Source organism: Bacillus rossius, unplaced genomic scaffold (genome assembly GCF_032445375.1).
Source record: "Bacillus rossius redtenbacheri isolate Brsri unplaced genomic scaffold, Brsri_v3 Brsri_v3_scf27, whole genome shotgun sequence".
In the NCBI taxonomy this organism is placed as follows: Eukaryota; Metazoa; Arthropoda; class Insecta; order Phasmatodea; family Bacillidae; genus Bacillus; species Bacillus rossius.
The window spans coordinates 123,293-129,292 of NW_026962448.1; positions in this window are offsets into that span (position 1 = coordinate 123,293).

Below are 6,000 nucleotides of genomic sequence, written 5' to 3' on the forward strand. Positions count from 1 at the left end.
GCCGCCACAGCGCACACACACAGCGGGGTTGTCACAGTTGTGGCTGGAGTGGCCGAACTCCTGACACCTGTAACATTGGACAGCCCGAAGGCTGCCGCGGTACAGCTCCACCTTGACCGCGACGTGGCCCAGGTGCTTCAACTGGAGAACTTGCGCCTTCTGCTCCATCCCGTTCAGCACCACGAGAAAGAGCGGCCAGGGGTTGGGCTGCGGACCGCGGCTGCCCATGCGGACCACCTTGCTGTGGGCGATGCCCTGCTCCGTCAGGAACTCGGAGATGAGCTCCACCGGGGTGTCCAGGTGGAGGTTCCGGATCACCACCCGAGCATTGCGGTCCTCCTGACTGGCCCAGGTGTGGAACGCCATGCCACGCTCCCGCAGAATAGTGCGCATCTTCTCAAAGTCCGCCTTGTTGCGCATCTGAAAAGTGGACGTGCGGGCGAAACTCTTAGCCTCAAAGTCAGCAGTAAAGTGGGGACGGAGGTCCCGCAGGTCCCGAAGCGCGGTGGGCGAAAGACCGCCCTGGCACACGATGACAGGCGGCCAGGACTTCCTGCCAGTCGGAGGCAGCCCAGGGGCGGGCGCACCACCAGCAGAAGACACCGCCGGCCGCGGCGAGGGGGCACTAGGCGCTGGCGGCCGCGCAGGGCGGCCAGAGCTGGGGCCCGCAACAGCAGACACATCGGAGAGGTCGTCCCGGGAGGTAGACAGATCACCAGAGGTCTGCGACAGCCAGGGCGACCGGCCACGGGCACCCCCAGACTTGGGGCGTTTCCCCTTGGGTGGCGGCTTGGCCCGGGGAGGCATAGGCCCACCAGAACCCCCACCCTGCTCCTCACGCTCCGAGTCAGGGGACAGCAAATGGTCGCCCGGGGCCGCCGCGCGCTTCCGCTTGCCCAGCTGCACCGGCTCCTGGTCCCGCGGAGCCACCACCAGGGGCTTCGGGCGGGGCACCACCAAAGGAGGACCTGAATAAGCAGACACAGAAACCCCAGCACCCGACGAGACGGGCGGCGCGGGCGCGCCATCCGCAGCCACAGGCGCCACAGTGACAGCAGGCGCAGTAGAATCGCCCGCCATGCCACGATACCGCAGCGAATAGTCAGGCACCGCAAAGACGTGCCCCCCAGCAGCAGTCGTCCGGCTGGTCGTCGTCACGCTGGAGGTGGTGGCGGTGGTGGTGGCACACCGGAGGCAGGCCACCGGCAGCCCCACAGCAGAAGAGACAGCAACAGGCATCGCAGGCAGCTGGCGCGAACCACCGGGGGACTGGTCCACCCCCGAGGCAGATGGCGGCGTCAGGTCGGGCCGCTGGGCCGCGTACGGATCCGTCACAGGCGGCGGCACGCCGCCCCCACCGGGCGGCTTGGACCCAACGTACGAAGACTGGGTACGAGTGCGGGGGCCATCCGCCCGCCGATCAAGACTGAGGGAGCGCCGCGACCCAGCCCCAGGCCGGGGGGCGGAGTCACCAGCAACAGCAGCGCGCGCCAGCTGCCGAGACAGCGGCCGCGCAATCCGCTCAGGTTGCGAGGACGACAACACAGCCGACACAATGCAGCCAGGCGCCACCGCGCTGACTGCCACACAAACAGAAGGCTGGGAGAGAGACCCAGAACGCGCAGGCTGGGCAGGACCTTCAGAGATATAGAAATGTTCTGAAGCATCAGAATCAGAGGCCCAGGAAATGTCTTCGCGAGTAGGCTCACTCGCCATAATAAAGAGACAATAAAGAAATAAAAGAACAGCAAAAAGAATATATCAAAGACCCAAAGCAGGATGACAAACACACAACGAAACCTGCGCGCAGAAACAGAAAATGAAATAAATAAAAGTGGTCGCAAGTATGCCGCGCTCCAACTAACGAGGCCAACAGCAATCGATTGTGGGCCACATAGGCGGCCATGAACTGCAAAAGAAACCTACAAGTGCTGGCCGTTGCTGGGACTTCCAGAGGCCATTCACCAGACAGACTGAAGGAGACAAGATGGCCAGCTATACAAGTGTAGCAAACAGGGCACACGAACCACAAATTAATGAAATAAACAAATCGACAACAAAAAATACGCAAATCCGCAACGCCCACGATCCCCAAGCACAAAAACAGAAAGCAAGAATAATACAAAGCCGAAACACGAAAGCACAAAACAATTAAACACGAAATGACGACCACAAAAATACCACGAGGTCGCAAACTGCAAAACGATGAATCGGCAAACACAGAAAGTATAAGTAAACCGCGTGCGAGACGCAGAACAGGGGCCAAGAAACACGCAGCAAATAAGGAAACAGAAATAAGCACAGCAGTAATTAACAGCGCAAACAGAAACGCACGAAGCGACCAAGCAAAATGAACATTAACGAAACGAGAGACCAGGCGGCCATGACGCACGGTCTCGGCGCAGGAAGCAGCAAACATGAACAGCAAAAACGGTAATTGAATGCGCAGAAAATTAATAGAACCAGCAAGGAAAAAATGTGGAACAACAAGTATCATAAAAATAAACCAGAAAATAAGGGAAATAAAACAGATCTGAATCGGGCGTGAAATATGGGTCGGGCTCACATTATTCAGCTGACGATCGCCCTTGATGACGACACAGGGCGCGGGCAGCACGGAGTTCCGCAGGCCGCCACCAGGGGCAGCACCATCCAGGCGGCGCTCGGCGAAGTCGCGCGCAGGCCAGCAGCTTGAAGAGCCCGCCACCAGGAGCAGCACCAGGCACCGCAACTCCAGCAGCTTCTAACTGCCGCCGCTAGGCGGCAGCACCGTCGCACGCGCACACGACCAGGAATTTACACACTCGCGGAGTTACAGCAAAACCGATGGACCCGGGGGTGAAGCGGGGAGGGGGGGAAAAACGAAAACCAGCAAAACGAGCACAACTACGCGCGTAAGCACACTCAAAACGACCCGCACACAGGGTAGCCCCTACGCCAGGTAAGTATGCTGCGCAGTGTTTCGCTTTTCTATTTCACTTGGAGCTCGGACCACCTCATCAACGTGTTTTGAGGTTATGTACTTCTACCTCCGAAACAGCTCTTTCCCCAGACATAACACTCCCGTGCCAGTTCATCACACTACATGACAGTACACACCAACAATGCAAATACAATTTCTTCCTACAACTGCCCGTTTCTACTCGCACCTCGTTTCCTTTGTTTCTGTACCCACGGCGACGGTCGACCGCCGCGTGCATTTGGTTACCCCGTTTGCCGCGTGGCGGCACTTGGTTACACCGTTTGCCGCGTGGCGGCACTCGGGTCGTCGCGTCCGCCTCGGCAAAAAGGCGGGCACCACGGCACAGTCGAGAGGGGAACTTTTTTCCATTAGCAACATACCTAGGGTTTCACGAAATATCGAGTGCCGTGTCCCACGAGGCGATTTTCGGACGATTCGCGGCTTCAGGCTGCACGACCGTACGCTATTTTCACCATTAGTGGTGGTCCGCACATTTTTCCTATATAGTCCGGATTTTCAAAGTTTCAACCGTGCTCTGGTTTCCCTTCAAACTGCTCTTAGGTGCTACTCTGAGTGGTTTGCAGGGATTTCCTTAGTTAATTCGAGTTTTCCTCGCGTGCTTTTATAATCCGACCAGTCGTTTCTGGTGCGAAGACTTGCTGCTGGGTGCATATCCGGATCTGGTAACTCTCAGCAGCAAGCAACAGGGTCCCCCCCTGGGCATTGCTGGGGGGACTCTGCAGAAATAAATTCAACCCTCGGGTTCCACTAATTATTATTTTATTTTTATTTACAAGTTCTACTCAGCATCACTCCTATTATATTCACTCCATCTTCTTCCACCTTTAACTGACTGCTGACTGCTGCTGCTGCTTCCTGGGGCTGTCACCAGGTGGCCGAGAAGAGTAGTTCCTCCCAGGTGTGGCTCTTGGCCTGCCGACTTGATTGTTTCTCGTCGGCATGGCCGAGGGGGGGTCCGGGGAGGACCCGCCCCTGGGGGACTCCGACTTTGAGGGCCGACTCCAACCGCCATTGAGGGACTACACCAGGCCTCCTGGTGGCCACCGAGACCGGACGGGTGCCTCGGGCGATGCTGGAGCAGAGGGATGCTCGCCGCCCCCCACCCCCAGCCAGACCGGGATCCGCACCCAGGAGCGCTGCACGAAGGTGTCGGAGTCCAAGCATCACCAGATGGTGCCACCTGGCTTCTGCTCCGACACCCCCTTCACCCCGGACGTCACCATGGCAGCAACCCTCACCACCACGACCACCACCATGACGACCACGACAGTTTGCACTTTCACCCCCTCTGCTTCTCACCCCATCTCCTCACCATTCTCAGCGCCTTCCCCCTCACTGCCACTCATCCCTGTCGAGCCTGCGGCCCCCCGGGACGTGCCGATGGACACCGGCTTCAGCCTCCCCCGCCGGACGGTGAAGCGGCCGAGGATGGGGCGCGCCGAGGACCGCACCTCCATCTCCAACCGGTTTGGCGCCCTCGAGCTCGACTCCGCCGGCGAGGAGGGGACCTCGTCCCGGGACTCGTCACCTGCACCATCCACGTCATCCCGCATCTCACACCTCACCCGCCGCACCACCCCCCGACCGACTACGACCGCCGCGACTCAGCCATCGACCTCCGCTGCTCGTCAGCCGTCGCCTCGACCATCCACCTCCGCATCTGCACCTGGACCCCGCACCCGGCCTCCCACCCAACCTGCTGCCGCCCCCGCATCTGCCTCCGCCGCCGCCACCGTCAAGCCTACCCGCATGCCGCCCATCGGCTGCCGCCTCCCCATCACCACCAGCCCCTTCACCCTGGCCCAATCGTTTCAGTCGCTCCTTTCTGGCAAGCTATCCATCACCTCCGTCGACGGCCGCACCTCCTTTTACACTTCTAACGCCGCTGATCACACCTTCCTATACAACCACCTCACCCAGCTCGGCCATCAGCCTTTCACGCACCTGCGACAGGACGAGAAGGGGGACCGACTCGTCCTGAAGCGTCTCCCACTCACCACTACCCCCGAGGAGGTGCACGCCGCCCTCCTCGACCTGGACCTACCCGTTGCTTCCGTCACTCCGCTCCGCGTCACCGACACCGCCACGACCCGTCCGTTCCTGGTTAATACTCACCACCTGGGGGAGGCAGCTCCCTTCCTGGCTCTACGCTCCCTGGGCTGCTGGGTGGTCTCCGTCGAACGCTATCGTGGCAGCGGGCGGGTCCCGCAGTGTTACCGGTGCCAGCAGGCCGGCCACCCATCCACACGCTGCGAGAGGCCGGTGGCCTGTTTCAAGTGTGCCGGGCCCCACCGGTCCCGCGAGTGCACATCGACGACTCCGAAGTGCGTCAATTGCGGCGAGGCGCACTTCGCGACTTCCATGGACTGCCGGGTGAACCAGGCCTACCTCAGACGCCACCCCCCCCCGACAACAGCCTGAGGCCACCCCGGCACCGCGACCGCGACCGCCAAACTTGACCGACGCTCGTGCCTTTCCCGCCGTCACCTCCAACGCCTGGACTCGGCGCGGTTCCGCCGCCGCCACCCTGTTCCCCTCCCGCGACGGGCCATCTCCATCTGCACCTCAGGACCCCTCATCTCACCGACCGGACGCTGACGACACTTCATTCACCACGATCATACGTGACCTCATCCAGCTGTTTCGGCAGTACTTTCCCTTCATTCGCCGCACCCTGACCGCCCTGTCCCATGCCAAGTCCCCTTCGGAGAGATTCGAGGTGCTCCTCCAAGCGCTTCTGGGTCTCTTCGATGGATCCCCCGCCGCCCCTTAAGCTCCTAGTCTGGAACGCCTTTTCTTTGCTCCCTAAGCTTCTCGACTTCCTTCACCTCGTCGACGAGCACTCACCCGATGTCGTGTTCCTATCAGAGACCTGGCTGACCCCCGCTGTACCCCTCCGCGTCTCGGGATATGCCGTCCACCGCTCCGACCGTGATGGTCGGGGGGGTGGGGTGGCACTCCTGGTGCGCGACACCTTCACCCATCACCGCCGACACATTCCACCTTCACCCGCGACT